Raw genomic sequence first — 19,999 nt, forward strand, 5'->3', positions numbered from 1 at the left:
CAGAGATGGGCAGTTCCCGGTTATCTACACCCGACATATGAATCTCATCTAGAGATGCTCTGCCCCATGTTATCTGCACCCTACATGTCAATCTCATGCAGTGATGGCCTGTCCCCGGTTACCCAGAGTCTACATTTCAATCTCATCCAGAGATGGGCAGTCCCAGGTTATCCACACCCTACGTATGAATCTCATCTAGAGATGTTCTGCCCCAGGTTGTCCACACCCTACATATGAATCTCATCCAGAGATGGGCAGTTCCAGGTTATCTACACCCTACATCTGAATCTCATCTAGAGATGTTCTACCCCAGGTTATCCACACCCTACATATGAATCTCATCCAGAGATGGGAAGTTCCAGGTTATCTGCACCCTATATATGAATCTCACTCAGAGATGGTCTGTCCCAGGTTATCCACACCCTATATGTGAATCACATCCAGAGATGGGCAGTTCCAAGTTATATGCACCATACATGTCAATCTCATACAGAGATGGTCTGTCCCAGGTTATCCACCCCCTACATGTTAATCTCACCCAGAGATGGTCTGTCCCAGGTTATCCACACCCTACATATGAATCTCATCCAGAGATGATCTGCCCCAGTTTATCCATACCCTACTTGTCAATCTCATCCAGAGATGGTCTGCCCCAGCTTATCTACACCCTATATAGGAATCTCATCCAGAGATGGGCAGTTCCAGGTTATCCACACCCGACATATGAATCTCATCCAGAGATGGGCATTCCAGGTTATCTACAACCGACATATGAATCTCATCTAGAGATGCTCTGCCCCATGTTATCTACACCCGACATATGAATCTCATCCAGAGATGGTCTGCCCCAGCTTATCCACACCCTATATATGAATCTCATCCAGAGATGGGCAGTTCCAGGTTATCTACACCCTATATATGAATCTCACCCAGAGATGGTCTGTCCCAGCTATCCACACCCTACATGTCAATCTCATGCAGTGATGGTCTGTCCCCGGTTACCCAGAGTCTACATTTCAATCTCATCCAGAGATGGGCAGTCCCAGGTTCTCCACACCCTACGTAAGAATCTCATCTAGAGATGTTCTGCCCCAGGTTGTCCACACCCTACATATGAATCTCATCCAGAGATGGGCAGTTCCAGGTTATCTACACCCTACATCTGAATCTCATCTAGAGATGTTCTACCCCAGGTTATCCACACCCTACATATGAATCTCATCCAGAGATGGGAAGTTCCAGGTTATCTACACCCTATATATGAATCTCACTCAGAGATGGTCTGTCCCAGGTTACCCACACTCTACATGTCAATCTCATCCAGAGATGTTCTGCCCCAGGTTATCCACACCCTACATGTGAATCTCATCCAGAGATGGTCTATCCCAGTTTATCCACTCCCTACATGTCAATCTCATCCAGAGATGGTCTGCCCCAGGTTATCCACACCCTATATGTGAATCACATCCAGAGATGGGCAGTTCCAGGTTATCTGCACCATACATGTCAATCTCATACAGAGATGGTCTGTCCCAGGTTATCCACGCCCAAACATGTCAATCAAATCCAGAGATGGTCTGTCCCAGGTTATCCACACCCGACATATGAATCTCATCCAGAGATGGGCATTCCAGGTTATCCACACCCGACATATGAATCTCATCCAGAGATGGGCATTCCAGGTTATCTACACCCGACATATGAATCTCATCTAGAGATGCTCTGCCCCATGTTATCTACACCCGACATATGAATCTCATCCAGAGGTGGTCTGTCCCAGATTCTCCACACCCTACATATGAATCTCATCCAGAGAATGTCTGCCCCAGGTTATACACACCCTACATGTCAATCTCATCCAGAGATGGTCTGCCCCAGCTTATCCACACCCTACATATGAATCTCATCTAGAGATGGGCATTTCCAGGTTATCTACACCCTACATCTGAATCTCATCTAGAGATGTTCTGCCTCAGGTTATCCACACCCTACATATGAATCTCATCCAGAGATGGGAAGTTCCAGGTTATCTACACCCTATATATGTATCTCACTCAGAGATGGTCTGTCCCAGGTTACCCACACTCTACATGTCAATCTCATCCAGAGATATTCTGCCCCAGGTTATCCACACCCTATATGTGAATCACATCCAGAGATGGGCAGTTCCAGGTTATCTGCACCATACATGTCAATCTCATACAGAGATGGTCTGTCCCAGGTTATCCACCCCCTACATGTTAATCTCACCCAGAGATGGTCTGTTCCTGGTTATCCACACCCTACATATGAATCTCACCCAGAGATGGTCTGTCCCAGGTATCTACACCCTACATGTCAATCCCACCCAGAGATGATCTGTCCCAGTTTATCCACTCCCTACATGTCAATCTCATCCAGAGATGATCTGTCCTAGTTTATCCACACCCTAGATGTCAATCTCATCCCGAGATGGTCTGCCCCAGGTTATCCACACCCTAGATGTCAATCTCATCCAGTGATGGTCTGTCTCATGTTATCCACACCCTACATGTCAATCTCACACAGAGATGTTCTGTCTCAGGTTATCCACACCCTACATGTCAATCTCACCCAGGGATGGGAAGTTCCAGGTTATCCACACCCTACATATGAATCTCATCCAGAGATGGTCTGCCCCAGGTTATCCACACCCTATATGTGAATCACATCCAGAGATGGGCAGTTCCAGGTTATCTGCACCATACATGTCAATCTCATCCAGAGATGGTCTGTCCCAGGTTATCCACCCCCTACATGTTAATCTCAGCCAGAGATGGTCTGTCCCTGGTTATCCACACCCTACATATGAATCTCACCCAGAGATGGTCTGTCCCAGGTATCCACACCCTACATGTCAATCCCACCCAGAGATGATCTGTCCCAGTTTATCCACTCCCTACATGTCAATCCCACCCAGAGATGATCTGTCCCAGGTTATCCACACCCTACATGTCAATCTCACCCAGGGATGGTCTGTCCCAGGTTATACACACCCTACATATGAATCTCATCCAGAGATGGGCAGTTCCAGGTTATCTACACCCTATATATGAATCTCACCCAGTGATGGTCTGTCCCAGGTTATCCACACCCTACATGTCAATCTGATCCAGACATGGGCAGTCCTTGTTTATCCACACCCAAACATGTCAATCTCATCCAGAGATGTGCAGTCCCAGGTTATCCACACCCTACATGTCCATCTGATCCAGAGATGGTCTGCCCCAGGGTATCCACACCCGACATATGAATCTCATCTTGAGATATTCTGCCCCAGGTTTCCACACCCTAGATATGAATCTCATCCAGAGATGCACAGTCCCAGGTTATCACACCCTTCATGTCAATCTCATCCAGAGATGGTTTGCCCCAGGTTATCCACACCCTACATATGAATCTCATCCAGAGATGATCTGCCCCAGTTTATCCATACCCTACTTGTCAATCTCATCCAGAGATGGTCTGCCCCAACTTATCCACACCCTATATAGGAATCTCATCCAGAGATGGGCAGTTCCAGGTTATCTACACCCTATATATGAATCTCACCCAGAGATGGTCTGTCCCAGGTATCCACACCCTGCATGTCAATCCCACCCAGAGATGATCTGTCCCAGTTTATCCACTCCCTACATGTCAATGTCACCCAGACATGGTCTTTCTCAGGTTATCCACACCCTACATGTCAATCTCATCCAGAGATGGGAAGTTCCAGGTTATCTACACCCTATATATGAATCTCACTCAGAGATGGTCTGTCCCAGGTTACCCACACCCTACATATGAATCTCACCCAGAGATGGTCTGTCCCAGGTATCCACACCCTACATGTCAATCCCACCCAGAGATGATCTGTCCCAGTTTATCCACTCCCTACATGTCAATCCCACCCAGAGATGATCTGTCCCAGGTTATCCACACCCTAGATGTCAATCTCATCCCGAGATGGTCTGTCCCAGGTTATCCACACCCTACATGTCAATCTCATCCAGTGATTGTCTGTCTCATGTTATCCACACCCTACATGTCAATCTCACCCAGGGATGGTCTGTCCCAGGTTATACACACCCTACATATGAATCTCATCCAGAGATGGGCAGTTCCAGGTTATCCGCACTATATATGTCAATCTCACCCAGAGATGGTCTGTCTCAGGTTATACACACCCAACATGTCAATCTCACCCAGGGATGGTCTGTCCCAGGTTATACACACCCTAGATATGAATCTCATCCAGAGATGAGCAGTTCCAGGTTATCTACACCCTATATATGAATCTCATCCAGAGATGGTCTGCCCCAACTTATCCACACCCTATATAGGAATCTCATCCAGAGATGGGCAGTTCCAGGTTATGTACACCCTATATATGAATCTCACCCAGAGATGGTCTGTCCCAGGTATCCACACCCTGCATGTCAATCCCACCCAGAGATGATCTGTCCCAGTTTATCCACTCCCTACATGTCAATGTCACCCAGACATGGTCTTTCTCAGGTTATCCACACCCTACATGTCAATCTCATCCAGAGATGGGAAGTTCCAGGTTATCCACACCCTACATATGAATCTCATCCAGAGATGGTCTGCCCCAGGGTATCCACACCCTATATGTGAATCACATCCAGAGATGGGCAGTTCCAGGTTATCTGCACCATACATGTCAATCTCATCCAGAGATGGTCTGTCCCAGGTTATCCACCCCCTACATGTTAATCTCAGCCAGAGATGGTCTGTCCCTGGTTATCCACACCCTACATATGAATCTCACCCAGAGATGGTCTGTCCCAGGTATCCACACCCTACATGTCAATCCCACCCAGAGATGATCTGTCCCAGTTTATCCACTCCCTACATGTCAATCCCACCCAGAGATGATCTGTCCCAGGTTATCCACACCCTAGATGTCAATCTCATCCCGAGATGGTCTGTCCCAGGTTATCCACACCCTACATGTCAATCTCATCCAGAGATGATCTGTCCCAGGTTATCCACACCCTACATGTCAATCTCATCCAGTGATTGTCTGTCTCATGTTATCCACACCCTACATGTCAATCTCACCCAGGGATGGTCTGTCCCAGGTTATACACACCATACATGTCATCTCATCCAGAGATGGTCTGCCCCAGGTTATCCACACCCTATATGTGAATCACATCCAGAGTTGGGCAGTTCCAGGTTATCCGCACTATACATGTCAATCTCACCCAGGGATGGTCTGTCCCAGGTTATACACACCCTACATATGAATCTCATCCAGAGATGGGCAGTTCCCGGTTATCTACACCCTATATATGTATCTCACCCAGTGATGGTCTGCCCCAGGGTATCCACACCCGACATATGAATCTCATCTAGAGATATTCTGCCCCAGGTTTCCACACCCTCGATATGAATCTCATCCAGAGATGCACAGTCCCAGGTTATCCACACCCTTCCTGACAATCTCATCCAGAGGTGGTCTGTCCCAGGTTATCCATACCCTGCATGTCAATTTCATGCAGCGATGGCCTGACCCATGTTATCCGCACTCTACATGTCAACCTCAACCAGAGATGGTCTGTCCCAGTTTATCCACACCCTACATGTCAATCTCATCCAGAGAAGTTCTGTCCTAGGTGATCCACACCCTACATATCAATCTCATCCAGCGATGGTTTGTCCCAAGTTATCCACACCCTACATGTGAATCTCATCCAGAGATGGGCAGTCCCAGGTGATCCACGCCCTACTTATGAATCTCATCCAGAGGTAGTCTGTCCAAGGTTATCCACACCCTACATGTCAATCACATCCAGAGGTCGTCTGTCCCAGGTTATCCACACATGATAAATTAATCTCAACAAGAGATGGTCTGTCCCAGGTTATCTACACCCTTCATGTGAATGTGGTCGTATAATATTATTAAATTACTATTCTGATGTACATACTGATGTTAATTCCTGCAGCTATCAGAACTAGTTTGCTGTCTCTCCCAACTTTTATTACAGTAATTGTATTTTCTGACTTTTGCATAATATCATCTTAAGGTGCTTGTGAAAATGGAACCGCTTCATTACCCAGGGATACAAGGGGTTCTACTGATGCTGGAAATCTGGAGCAACAGACACAACATGCTGGAGATTGTGTCCTGCTGAGTTCCTCCAACACTTTGAGTGTCATTGCCCAGAGATGGTTTGTAATTTTAAATTCCCTGTTTTAGCTCCTCTCTTACCCCTTCCCTTCTCCCTACCTGCCCAACACCTCCCTCTGGTGCCTCCTTCCCTTTCTCCCATGATCCACTCTTCTCTGCTATCAGATTCCTTTTCCTTCAACCCTTTACCTTTCTGACCTATCACCTCCCATCTTCTTATGACCCTTACCTGCTCTGATCTATCACCCGACAGGTTGTACTCCTCCCCCTTCACCCCCCTTCTTATTCCGGCTTCTTCCCCCTTCCTTTCCAGTCCCGATGAAGGTTCTCAGCCCAAAACATTGACTGTTTATTCCTCTCCATAGATGCTGCCTGACCTGTTGTCCCTCCAGCAGTTTGTGTGTTTTTGTGGGAGTGATGTCCTACAGCTGGGACACAGGCCCTTCAGCCCATTGAGTCTGTGCTGACCATCAATCACCCATTTGCACTAATCCTATGCAAACCCTATTCTACTCTCCCTACTTTCCCCTCCGCCCGATTCAACCACTGGATGTTGGAATGCTCCTCTTGCAGGATGTGGGAAGTCAGGGAGACCTCCGGTGTCCCGGACAACGACACCTGCAAGAAGTGCATCCAGCTGCAGCTCTTAACAGACCACATTAGGGAACTGGAGCAGGAACTGGATGACCTCCGGATCATTCGGGAGACTGAGAGGTTTATAGACAGTAGCTTCCAGGAGGTAGTTACACCAAAGGAACAGGGCACAGGTAATTGGGTTGCCGCCAGGCTAGGGAAGGGGAAGGGGCAGGTAGTGCAGGGTTCCCCTGTGACCATTCCCCTCCAGAACAGGTATACTGATTTAGATACTGTTGTGGGGGGGGGGGGGATGGCTTACGTGGGACAAGCTGCTGCAGCCGGATCTCTGGCACTGAGTCTGGTTCTGCAGTGCAGAAGGGAGGGAGGAAGAAGAGGAGAGCGGTCGTGATAGGGGACTCCATAGTCAGGGGTACAGACAGGAGATTCTGGGGTTGTGACTGAGACTCCCGGATGGTTTGTTGCCTCCCGGGTGCCAGGGTCAGGGATGTTTCTGATCACGTGCACAGCATTCTGAGGTGGGAGGGTGATCAGCCAGATGTCATGGTACACATCGGTACCAATGACATAGGTAGAAAGAGTCAGGAGGTCCTGAAGAGTGAGTACAGAGAGCTCGGTAGGAAGTTGAAAAACAGGACCTCGAGGGTAATAATCTCTGGATTGCCGCCAGTGAGGGTAAGAGTGGGATGCTCTGGAGGATGAACACGTGGCTGAGGAACTGGTGTAGGGGGCAGGGTTTCAGATTTCAGGATCATCCGAACCTCTTCTGGGGCAGGTGGGACCTGCACAAGAGAGACGAGATACACCTGAACTACAAGGGGACCAGTATCCTTGCAGGGAGGTTTGCTAGTGCTATTGGGGAGGGCTTAAACTAGATTTGCAGGGGGATGGGAACCAGAGTGCCAGAGCAGATAGTGGAACGGGGGTAAAAATAAATAATGTTAGTAGTTCATGCAAAGTCACAAATAGTAAGGTTGTGTGTGGTGGTAATAATCTTCTGAGGTGTGTATATTTCAATGCGAGGAGTATTGTGGGGAAGGCTGACGAGCTGAGGGCGTGGATTGGCTCGTGGAATTATGACATTGTAGCCATTACTGAAACCTGGCTACAGGAGGGGCAGGACTGGCAGCTCAATGTTCCAGGGTTCTGATGTTTCAGACATGATAGAGGCAGAGGGATGAAGGGTGGGAGGGGGTGGCATTGCTGGTCAGGGAAAGTGTTACAACAGTACTTCGGCAGGACAGATCAGTGGGCTTGTCTACTGAGGCCATATGGGTGGAGCTGAGAAACAGGAATGGTATGACCACATTAATAGGGTTGTATTATAGACCACCCAACAGTCAGCGAGAATTGGAGGAACAAATCTGCAGAGAGATAACAGACAACTGCAGGAGACAGAAAGTTGAGATTGTAGAGGATTTTAATTTTCCACACTTTGATTGGGACTCCCATACTGTTAAAGGTCTAGATGGGTTAGAGTTTGTGAAATGTGTTCAGGAAAGTTTTCTAAATCAATTTATAGATGTACCAACTAGGGAGGATGCAATAGATCTCCTATTAGGAAATGAGATAGGGCAGGTGACAGAAGTGTGTGCAGGGGAACACTTTGGTTCCAGTGATCATAACGTCATTAGTTTCAACTTGATCATGGATAAAGATAGATCTGGTCCTCGGGTTGAGGTTCTAAACTGGAAAAAGGCCAAATTTGAAGAGATGAGAAAAGATCTAAAAAGTGTAGATTGGGACAGGTTGTTCTCTGGCAAGGATGTCATTAGTAAGTGGGAGGCCTTCAAAGGAGAAATTTTGAGAGTGCAGAGTCTGTATGTTCCTGTCGGGGTTAAAGGCAAAATGAATAAGGAACCTTGGTTCTCGAGGGATATTGGAACTCTGATAAAGAAGAGGAGAGAGATGTATAACATGTATAGGCAACAGGGAGGAAATAAGATGCTTGAGGAGTATAAAAAGAGTAAGAAAATAGTTAAGAAAGAAATCAGGAGGGCTAAAAGAAGACATGAGGTTGCTTTGGCAGTCAGGGTGAAGGATAATCCAAAGAGCTTCTACAGGTACATTAAGAGCAAAAGGATAGTGAGGGATAAAATTGGTCCTCTTGAAGATCAGAGTGATCGGCTATGTATGGAACCAAAAGAAATGGGAGAGATATTAAATGTTTTTTTTGCATCTGTATTTATTAAGGAAACTGGAATGGAGTCTATGGAAACAAGGCAAACAAGTAGTGAGATCATGGAACTTATACAGATTGAAGAGGAGGAGGTGCTTGCTGTCTTGAGGCAAATCAGAGTAGATAAATCCCCAGGACCTGACAGGGTATTCCCTCGGACCTTGAAGGGGACTCGTGTTGAAATTGCAGGGGCCCTGGCAGAAATATTTAAAATGTCGATATCCACGGGTCAGGTGCCTGAGGATTGGAGGATAGCTCATGTAGTTCCGTTGTTTGAAAAAGTAAGCTGGGAAATTATAGACCGGTAAGTTTGACATTGGTAGTAGGTAAATTATTGGAAGGAATACTAAGAGATAGACAATAGACAGTAGACAATAGACAATAAGTGCAGAAGTAGACCATTCGGCCCCTCGAGTCTGCACCGCCATTCTGAGATCATGGCTGATCATTCACTATCAATACCCAGTCCCTGCCTTGTCCCCATATCCCTTGATTCCCCTATCCATCAGATATCTATCCAGCTCCTTCTTGAAAGCATCCAGAGAATTGGCCTCCACCGTCTTCCGAGGCAGTGCATTCCACACCTCCACAACTCTCTGGGAGAAGAAGCTCTTCCTCAACTCTGTTTTAAATAACTGACCTCTTATTCTCAATCCATGCCCTCTGGTACTGGACTCTCCCAACATCTGGAACATATTTCCTGCCTCAATCCTATCAAATCCTTTAATTATCTTAAACGTTTCAATCAGATCCCCTCTCAATCTCCTCAATTCCAGCGTGTACAAGCCCAATCTCTCCAATCTCTCTGCGTAAGACAGCCCTGCCATCCCAGGAATCAACCTAGTGAATCTACCCTGCACTTCCTCAATTGCCAGAATGCCCTTCCTTAAACCTGGTGACCAAAACTGTACACAATATACCAGGTGTGGTCTCACCAGGGCCCTGTACAAATGCAAAAGGACATCCTTGCTCTTGTATTCAATTCCCCTTGTAACAAAGGCCAACATTCCATTTGCCCTCTTCACTGCCTGTTGCACTTGCTCATTCACCTTCATTGACTGGTGAACTAGGACTCCTAGGTCTCTTTGCATTTCTCCCTTACCTAACTCGACACCGTTCAGACAATACTCTGCCCTCTTGTTCCAGCTTCCAAAGTGGATAACTTCACATTTATTCACATTGAATGACATCTGCCAAGTATCTGCCCACTCACTCAGCCTATCCAAGTCTCCCTGTATTCTCCTAATGTCCTCTTCGCATGTCACACTGCCACCCAGTTTAGTATCGTCAGCAAACTTGCTGATATAGTTTTCAATGCCCTCATCTAAATCATTGACATAAATCGTAAAGAACTGTGGTCCCAATACAGAGCCCTGTGGTACCCCACTAGTCACCTCCAGCCAGTCTGAGAAACACCCATTCACTGCTACCCTTTGCTTTCTATCTGCCAACCAGTTTTCTATCCATGTTGAAACCCTGCCCCCAATACCATGAGCTCTGATTTTACTCACCAATCTCCTATGTGGCACCTTATCGAATGCCTTCTGAAAATCTAGGTACACAACATCTACTGGCTTACCCTCGTCTAACATCCTTGTTACACCCTCAAAAAACTCCAACAGATTAGTCAAGCATGATTTACCCTTGGTAAATCCATGCTGGCTCGGCCTAATCCTATTTCTGCCATCTAGATGTGCTACTATTTCGTCCTTAATAATGGACTCAAGCATCTTCCCCACGACTGACGTTTTCTCCTTCCCTCCCTTCTTGAAAAGTGGGATTACATTAGCCACTCTCCAATCTTCAGGAACTGATCCTGAATGTAAGGAACATTGGAAAATGATTACCAATGCATCCGCAATTTCCTGAGCCACCTCTTTTAGAACCCTCGGATGCAGACCATCTGGACCCGGGGATTTATTAGCCTTCAGTCCTACCAGTCTACTCATCACAGTTTCTTTCCTAATGTCAATCTGTCTCAATTCCTCTGATATCTTATGACCCTGGCCCATCCATACATCTGGGAGATTCTAGGATCTAGAAGTATTTGGATAGACAGGTAGACAGGGACTTATTAGAAAAAGTCAGCATGGCTTTGTACGTGGTAGGTCATGTTTAACAAATCTATTAGAGTTTTTTGAGGAAGTTACCAGGAAAGTGAATGAAGGCAAGGCAGTAGATGTTGTCTAAATGGACTTCAGTAAGGCCTTTGACAAGGTCCCGCATGGGAGGTTAGTTAGGAAGATTCAGTCACTAGGTATACATGGTGAGGTAGTAAATTGGATTAGACATTGGCTCAATGGGAGAAGTCAGAGAGTGGTAGTGGAGGATTGCTACTCTGAGTGGAGGCCTGTGACTAGTGGTGTGCCACAGGGATCAGTGCTGGGTCCACTGTTATTTGTCATCTATATCAATGATCTGGATGATAATGTGGCAAATTGGATCAGCAAATTTGTTGATGATACAAAGATTGGAGGTGTAGTGGACAGTGAGGAAGGTTTTCAAAGCTTGCAGAGGGATTTGGACCAGTTGGAGGAATGGGCTGAAAAATGGCAGATGAATTTTAATGTGGACAAGTGTGAGGAATTGCACTTTGGAAGGTCAAACCAAGGTAGAACATACAAGGTAAATAGTAGGACACTGAGGAGTGCAGTAGAACAGAGGGATCTGGGAGTACAGATACATAATTCCCTAAAAGTGGTGTCACAAGTAGATAGGGTTGTAAAGAGAGCTTTTGGTACATTGGCCTTTATAAATCAAAGTATTGAGTATAAGAGTTGGAATGTTATGGTGAGGTTGTATAAGATATTGGTGAGACCGAATTTGGAGTATTGTGTGCAGTTTTGGTCACCTAATTACAGGAAAGATATTAATAAGGTTGAAAGAGTGCAGAGAAGGTTTACAAGGATGTTGCGGGACTTGAGAAACTGAGTTACAGAGAAAGGTTAAATAGGTTAGGACTTTATTCCCTGAAGCGTAGAAGAATGAGGGGAGACTTGATAGAGATGTATAAAATTATGATGGGTATAGATGGAGTGAATGCAAGAAGGCTTTTTCCACTGAGGCCAGGGGAGAAAAAAAAGCAGAGGTCACGGGTCAAGGGTGAAGGGGGAAAAGTTTAAAGGGAACATTGGGGGGGGGCTTCTTCACGCAGAGAGTGGTGGGAGTGTGGAATGAACTGCCAGATGAAGTGGTGAATGCGGACTCACTTTTGACATTTAAGAAAATCTTGGACAGGTACATGGATGAGAGGGGTTTGGAGGGATATGGCCCAGGTGCAGGTCAGTGGGACTTGGCAGAAAAATGGTTCAGCACAGCCAAGAAGGGCCAAAAGGCCCGTTTCTGTGCTGTAACGTTCTATGGTTCTATGGTTCACTCACCTGCACACTAGACAATTTACAGTGGTCAACCCACATGCCTCTGGGATGTGGAAGGAAACAAGAGCACCTCAGGTCACAGAGCAACATGCAAACTCCACACAGACAGTGGTTATCTTGAACCTGGATCATTAGAACAATAGCATTATGCTAAAAAAAGGTAGTAGGGATAGTCCAGGTAATTATAGACCAGTGAGCCTTACGTCTGTGGTGGGAAAGCTGTTGGAAAAGATTCTTAGAGATAGGATCTATGGGCATTTAGAGAATCATGGTCTGATCAGGGACAGTCAGCATGGCTTTGTGAAGGGCAGATCATGCCTAACAAGCCTGATAGAGTTCTTTGAGGAGGTGACTAGGCATATAGATGAGGGTAATGCAGTTGATGTGATCTACATGGATTTTAGTAAGGCATTTGACAAGGTTCCACACGGTAGGCTTATTCAGAAAGTCGGAAGGCATGGGATTCAGGGAAGTTTGGCCAGGTGGATTCAGAATTGGCTTGCCTGCAGAAGGCAGAGAGTTGTGGTGGAGGGAGTACATTCAGATTGGAGGGTTGTGACTAGTGGTGTCCCACAAGGATCTGTTCTGGGACCTCTACTTTTTGCGATTTTTATTAACGACCTGGATGTGGGGGTAGAAGGGTGGGTTGGCAAGTTTGCAGACGACACAAATGTTGGTGGTGTTGTAGATAGCATAGAGGATTGTCGAATATTGCAGAACGACATTGATAGGATGCAGAAGTGGGCTGAGAAGTGGCAGATGGAGTTCAACCCAGGGAAGTGTGAGGTGGTACACTTTGGAAGGACAAACTCCAAGGCAGAGTACAAAGTAAATGGCAGGATACTTGCTAGTGTGGAGGAGCAGAGGGATCTGGGGGTACATGTCCACGGATCCCTGAAAGTTGCCTCACAGGTAGATAGGGTAGTTAAGAAAGCTTATGGGGTGTTAGCTTTCATAAGTCGAGGGATAGAGTTTAAGAGTCGCGATGTAATGACGCAGCTCTATAAAACTGGTTCGGCCACACTTGGAGTGCTGTGTCCAGTTCTGGTTGCCTCACTTTAGGAAGGATGTGGAAGCATTGGAAAGGGTACAGAGGAGATTTACCAGGATGCTGCCTGGTTTAGAGAGTATGGATTATGATCAGAGATTAAGGGAGCTAGGGCTTTACTCTTTGGAGAGGAGGAGGATGAGAGGAGACATGATAGAGGTGTACAAGATATTAAGAGGAATAGACAGAGTGGACAGCCAGCGCCTCTTCCCCAGGGCACCACTGCTCAGTACAAGAGGGCATGGCTTTAAGGTAAGAGGAGGGAAGTTCAAGGGGGATATTAGAGGAAGGTTTTTCACTCAGAGAGTGGTTGATGCGTAGAATGCACTGCCTGAGTCAGTGGTGGAGGCAGATACACTAGTGAAGTTTAAGAGACTACTAGACAGGTATATGGAGGAATTTAAGGTGGGGGGTTATATGTGAGGCAGGGTTTGAGGGTCGGCACAACATTGTGGGCCGAAGGGCCTGTAATGTGCTGTACTATTCTATGTTCTAATCGTTATGCTACCGTGCTGCCCATGGCTTACCTTGATGGCTCCTGGGACAGGCATAGGGAAAAGGCTGGGTGTGTGTATTGCTCCATCTCCTTTCTGTACATGAGAGCCTGCTGGACAACATAGGGCTGGAATTCCTCGGGATTGTTGCCGTACTCCCCTGCCGTAATCCCCAAGAACAAGGAATGGTCCAATCACATCTCCAGTATGTCCACCCATCCTCCTAAATACCATAAGGAGTAAACCGGCAGTGTGGTGCTGATCATGTAATCCATTATTCAGTTGTTGTTAGAGAGATAACTGGTGACCTGGATAGGAGAGAATTCCAGGGAATTTCTGACCAGTCATTTGCCAGTGATGTTTTCAATTAGGTGCCAAATACACCCATCTATCCAATAAATATCCACAGCAAAATGATACAAAATAGGTTCTCATAAGTACCCCCCCCCCCCCCATAGATTCAACCACTCACCTACAGACTACAGATCATTTATAGTGGTCAATTAACTTGTCTGTGGAATGTGGGAGGAGTCTAGTGCACCCCAGGGGAGACTTACAGGCTAACAGAGAGAACGTGCAAACTCCACATGGACACCATAGGAGGTTGGAATTGAACCTGGGTCTCTGGCTCTACCAGCTGTGCCATAGTGCCACGTTAAAGTCTTTGCTTCCATCACCTCTTAAGCCAGCCTCTCCCAGAACATCTGTATCTGGGCGAGTCTCCTCCCACTGGGCATGTGCAGGACACATCTACAGAAAACAAGCGACATGTTTGATGTCAAATCTCGCTATGAAAGTGCATGTTTGTGCAGTTACAGACTAGAAAAACATGAAAGGAAATTGCCAAATGACGGACAGCTGTTAGCACTTGCGCAAGAGGAATTAAAACTAAAAAAAAAAACAAATACTGGAGTGTATGGAGGCAACTGACAGGGAGTTCATGGACAGTATGACCCGGCTGACGACGAACATTAAAAAACTAACTAATTCTGTTCCATTAATAAAGCACTTTGTTAAATGTATAAAACATGTCTGCATCAGTGTTATCTTGTATTTCCATACAATGTTACATTAGGCTGTTACACATCTATTGTCAGAGAAGTACTTGCATAAATAGGTAAACCACCTTCATACGAGCAAGGACAGAAAACAGGGCAAAGTGAGTATACTTATTTATTCAGTAAGTTATGGGTCAAAGTGTTTGGTGAGTACATTTCAAACTCTTCTGGCTTCAGTTTCATTGCCGTCTGTTCTGAAATTGTTAGGTTGTTCCAGCATATCATTCCAGCTTTCAAAAAAACAATGAAATGCCACTCTGCTGCCACCACCATCTGTTCCGGGACATCATGACAGCGTTTCTAGAAATCTGTGGTTACCCCATCCACACTACTCTGCCCAATCGCCCTTTTCAAATTTACACACTCTGGAGGGCGTTTTAGAAAAGTTTCATTTTCAGGGGAGGAAAACACAGTTTCAGTGTGGATGGAGGGTCAAAACAAAGAGAAAAAGTTTCAGTTACGGATTTATCCGGTCTAGTGTGGATGTAGCCTGAGACATTCAGCAATGACTGTGCAGATACAATGAGGTATGTTTACGGATGTGTGAACAAGGTTCTTGTGCGAGTGGCAATGATCCCCACTCTCATCTCTGCACTCTGAAGCAAATCTCTTGGCTGGATATAGGAAGAGCCCAGACAAAAGATGATGGGACAGAACATTTTTCAGACCAAGCCAAAGTCAAGGTGAATTCTGCTGGCTGGACAGGCTTCTGTTACACCAGCCGGAGCTTCAGATGGCCATGGAGACACCAGCAGCAAGGTCTGAACCTGCTAACTATGTCACCCTTTGGTGGGTCTATGGAGAAGGTAATGGACCAGAAGACACAAGAGACTGCAGATGCTGGAATCTGGAGCAAAATATAGAACTGCTGGAGCATCTCAATGGGCCAGGCAGCATCTGTGGAGGAAAGACCGTCAATGCTTCAGGCCAAGACCATTCATCTGGACTGGGAGATAGTATAAGGAGGTGAGGCAGGAGCTGGCAGGTGATAGGTGGATGTGGGCGGGGAGGGGTTGATTGGCCAATGGAGTCATGTGCGGGAGCAAAGATTGGGGCCAGTGACGGAGGTTGAGAGGTGGACAGGTGGAGGCAATACTGGGCTGCAGATGGTAGAAACTGATAGGGGAGGAAGCTGGAGCATGAAACAAATAAGGGAGGTGAGGAGGGCAAAAAGGAACAGTGGGGGTGGAGAGAAGGGGGCCCAGTGGGAGGAGTGTGTGAGGGATGGGCAGATGTTCAAAGTACATTTTATTATCAAAGTCTGTATAAATTATACAACCTTCTGCTTAACAGGCAGGAACCAAACAAGAAACCCAATCTGAAAAAGCCACCAACACCTGATGCACAGAGAAAGAGGAAAAAACGAGTCAAATCAAATCACGCAAACAATAAAGCAAGAACCAGCATTCGGGATGAACCAGGAGAGAGGCGGGCGCAGAGGAGTGGAAGTGGAAGTTCAGAGCTCAGTGTTCATGGCTGGAGACGAATCAGGGACTGCCTCACCCTGGCAATGGAGGCGACCGAGGATAGACAGGTCAGTGTGGAAATGCGGGGAACAGTGAGAGCTCCAGGTGGCTGTGATGGACAGAATATTGTTACCTGAGGACTAGATCTGTGGCAATCAAGTCTGGTGACCCAGGTCTGTACTAGAAAACCAGATCCGACTTTCGGAGGGCTACCTCAAAAGCAAAGGAACAATTCCAAACAAGGTTGGACACAGAATCGGATGCACGTCAACTCTGCAGGGATCGCAGACCATTACTTCCTACAAAGCAAAACCTAATGTCATGAATGGCAGCGATGCTTCACTCCCAGTTGGGCTGAATGCCTTTTTTGCTCGCTTTAAAACGACAGCTACGAGGATCCCAGCAGCACCTGGTGACCCTGTGATCTGTCTCAGATGCCAATGTCAGATTGTGTATCAAGAGGGTGAACCCTCTCAAGGCGATGGGCCCTGATGGAGTACCCGGTCGGACTCTGAAAACCTGTGCCAACCACCTGGCAGGTGTGTTCAAAGACATTTTCAATCTCTCATTGCTAAAGTCGGAAGTTCTCATGTACTTCTAAAGGGGAACAATTATACCAGCACCTAAGAAATGCAATGTGAGCTGCCTTAACAACTATCATCCAGTAGCACTCACGTCTCTGGTGATAAAATGCATTGAGAAGGTGATTATAGAAACATAGAAAACCTACAGCATAATACAGGTCCTTTGGTACACAAAGCTGTGCTGAACATGTCCTTACCTTAGAAATTATGGCTAGAATTAACTCCTGTCTCAGCAGAGACCTGGGCCCACTGCAATTTGCCTATCGCCACAATAGGCCTATGGCAGATGTGATCTCATTGGCTCTTCATGCAGCCTTGGATCAACTGGACACTGCAAATATCCATGTCAGGATGCTCTTTATTGACTACAGTTCAACATTTAACACAATCATTCCTACAGTCTGATCAAAAAGCCAACAACCTGGGCCTCTGACCTCCCTCTCCAACTTGATCTCCGACCACAATCTGTGCGGGTTGTAAATAACATCTGCACCTTGTTGACAGTCAACATTGGCGCACCTCAAATGAGTGCTTAGCCCACGGCTCTACACCCATGACTGTGTGGCCAGGCACTGCTCAAGTGCCATCTACACCCACGGCTCTACACCCATGACTGTGTGGCCAGGCACTGCTCAAATGCCATCTACGCCCACTGCTCTACACCCATGACTGTGTGGCCAGGCACTGCTCAAGTGCCATCTACACCCACTGCTCTACACCCATGACTGTGTGGCCAGGCACTGCTCAAATGCCATCTACGCCCACTGCTCTACACCCATGACTGTGTGGCCAGGCACTGCTCAAGTGCCATCTACACCCACTGCTCTACACCCATGACTGTGTGGCCAGGCACTGCTCAAATGCCAGATACACCCACTGCTCTACACCCATGACTGTGTGGCCAGGCACTGCTCAAGTGCCATCTACACCCATGACTGTGTGGCCAGGCACTGCTCAAATGCCATTGTACAATGTCCTGGGTATGTTACTCAAAATGGCCTCTTTGGTTTGTTACAAGTAGGAATGTTTCTTTGTCGGATAAGTGTTTCTCTAGCCGTTGTTTCACTTTAGAATGGCTGATATGGTAATTGTATTCATTTGTTAATCAATGGGGAATGTCATTGTGTCTTGTGATGCTGGGAACTTGGGGGAGGGGTTTTCGCGGGTTTTTGGGGGGAGAGGCCGAAGAAGAGACGAAGAAGGTGGACGTGTGCTGGACTGCTCGTAAGACCACCGGGGTGGTCCCAGGTGCGACGGCCGGATGGGTCGATTGGTTCGTTGATTGAGCTCCAACGAGTGCACTAAACAGACTGAACTTTGATAAGTGGCGTCTTTTGTTTTTTTCCTTGTGTATATATATTGTATTGCTTACTACTTTTTTTAAATTTTAGTAAACTCTTTAAAGTGTATTTCATAACGGTATTTGTTGTGGATTTGATACTGTTGGCGGGCTCGAGGCGTAAACTCGATTCTCGATTCTGCGTGTACGGGAGGTGGGTTGGAGAGTGGCTGGATCCCCTTTTTCCCCTAGACATATACCAGCCTGTTGGGTAAGGGTTACATTTGTGGGGTGCTCGTCCCGGATTGGATTGTCAGGGGCTGTGGAATCGCGCAGGCAGCAGAGCGGAGATGGACAGAGACAAGTTTGTTTGTTGGTGCCAGTTTGAAGGTGTACCGGTACAGTACGCATGCGTAGTGAGCGGAGTGGATGTTCGAGTTTCGGGAGACGCGATAGTGCGAGGTTTAGGTTCGGTGAAGGGTATTGGGCAGGTAGAATTGGTAGCTAGACGGTGTGGTAAAGAGGTGGAGTCTAGCTGGGTGTTGGTTCGTACGAGTGCTGAAGTCAGGACGGTGGAACTGCCGGCGACGGTCAGTGTACCGGGGGAGGAGGGGCTGTGGGGGCTTCACTCCTACAAGGATGAGGCTGAGGAGACATCGGAGGAGGAGTTAGAGCTAGAGGTGGACCCCAGAGAGGTGCCTGACACTAGTAAAGGGAGGTGGGAGGAGGGAGTAGTGACTAAGCCCCGCTCCCCAGGTAGGGTGGAAGTCTCGGAGCTGGCAGCCGCACTTAATTCCCTGGTGGGAGTGGCCGAGAGGCCACGGCTGAAGCTGGGGGTGTTCTCCGGAGCCAAGCCTACTCCGGACGGGGAGGTAGACTATGAGACCTGGATCGAGCATACGTCTTTGATGTTAGAGGAGTGGCCAGGCTCGGAGGAGGAGAAGAGGCAGCGATTGCTGGGAAGTTTGAGGGGTTTAGCAGCCAAAACCATCCGGGAGTTAAAAGCTGAGAAGCCTGGGGCCTCAGTGGAGGACTGCCTAGAAGTTTTGGAGGGAGCGTTTGGGTTGTCAGGGGAACCCTGGCTGCTTTTAGCAGAGTTTCAACGCCTGGAACAATGGAGAGGGGAAAAGCTCTCCGAGTACATATTTAGGATGGAGGGGATGCTCTCGGGGCTGCGGCGCCGAGGGGTAGTGAAGGCGACTGACGTGGCTAGCGTGAGGATGAGTCAGCTATTCAGTGGCTCTCTGGAGGAGGACAAGGTGGCATGGACTATCCGGCAGGCTTATAGGAAAGGTCCCCCTCCATCCTTCGGGCAACTGATTAGAGAGGTGCGAGAGGAAGAGAGAGCATTGGGGCGGAAAAGGGGCACGGGCCTACGGGAGCGATCCTCAGCGATACAGGAAGTGGTGGCTGAGTGGAGGAATGACAAACTCCCGGGGAGTAGGGAACCCCCTTTGGAGGGGAGGGACAGGGGAGGTACCTACTCTCAGGGGCGATCAGTGCAGTGGATTGGGAGCAGGAGCCGTCCTGGGAGAGGAGGGGCGGCCGGCAGTGTGTGCTTTAACTGTGGGAAAGAGGGGCATTTCAGGCGGGACTGTGGAAGGCCAAGGGTGTGCTATAGCTGTGGAGAGGAGGGTCACTTTAGGTGGGATTGTGAGAGACAAGGAGTCCCGCGGAGGACAAGCCCCCCTGCGACTAAGAAGGGAGAGGTGTCGGGGAAACTTAGGAGAGGCTCAGTGAGGGAATGGAGCCTCTGGAGGAAC

General features: G+C 47.5%; 1 long non-coding RNA gene across 2 annotated transcripts in view; it reads left to right on the forward strand.

Moving 5' to 3' along the window:
- The window catches only part of LOC132381811 (uncharacterized), a 58,683-nt gene extending 40,362 nt beyond the window's left edge, over positions 1 to 18,321 (forward strand). Inside the window, exons 2-4 of one of the 2 annotated variants that reach the window (XR_009508122.1) lie at positions 6,054 to 6,198; positions 14,662 to 15,873; positions 16,201 to 18,321. This is a non-coding gene — a long non-coding RNA (uncharacterized LOC132381811). The remainder of the gene's footprint in view (positions 1 to 6,053; positions 6,199 to 14,661; positions 15,874 to 16,200) is intronic. The other variant, XR_009508121.1, reaches the window with a different exon arrangement.
- The last annotated feature ends 1,678 nt before the right edge of the window (positions 18,322 to 19,999 follow it).

The sequence above is a fragment of the Hypanus sabinus genome, chromosome 26, assembly GCF_030144855.1.
Source record: "Hypanus sabinus isolate sHypSab1 chromosome 26, sHypSab1.hap1, whole genome shotgun sequence".
NCBI lineage: Eukaryota > Metazoa > Chordata > Chondrichthyes > Myliobatiformes > Dasyatidae > Hypanus > Hypanus sabinus.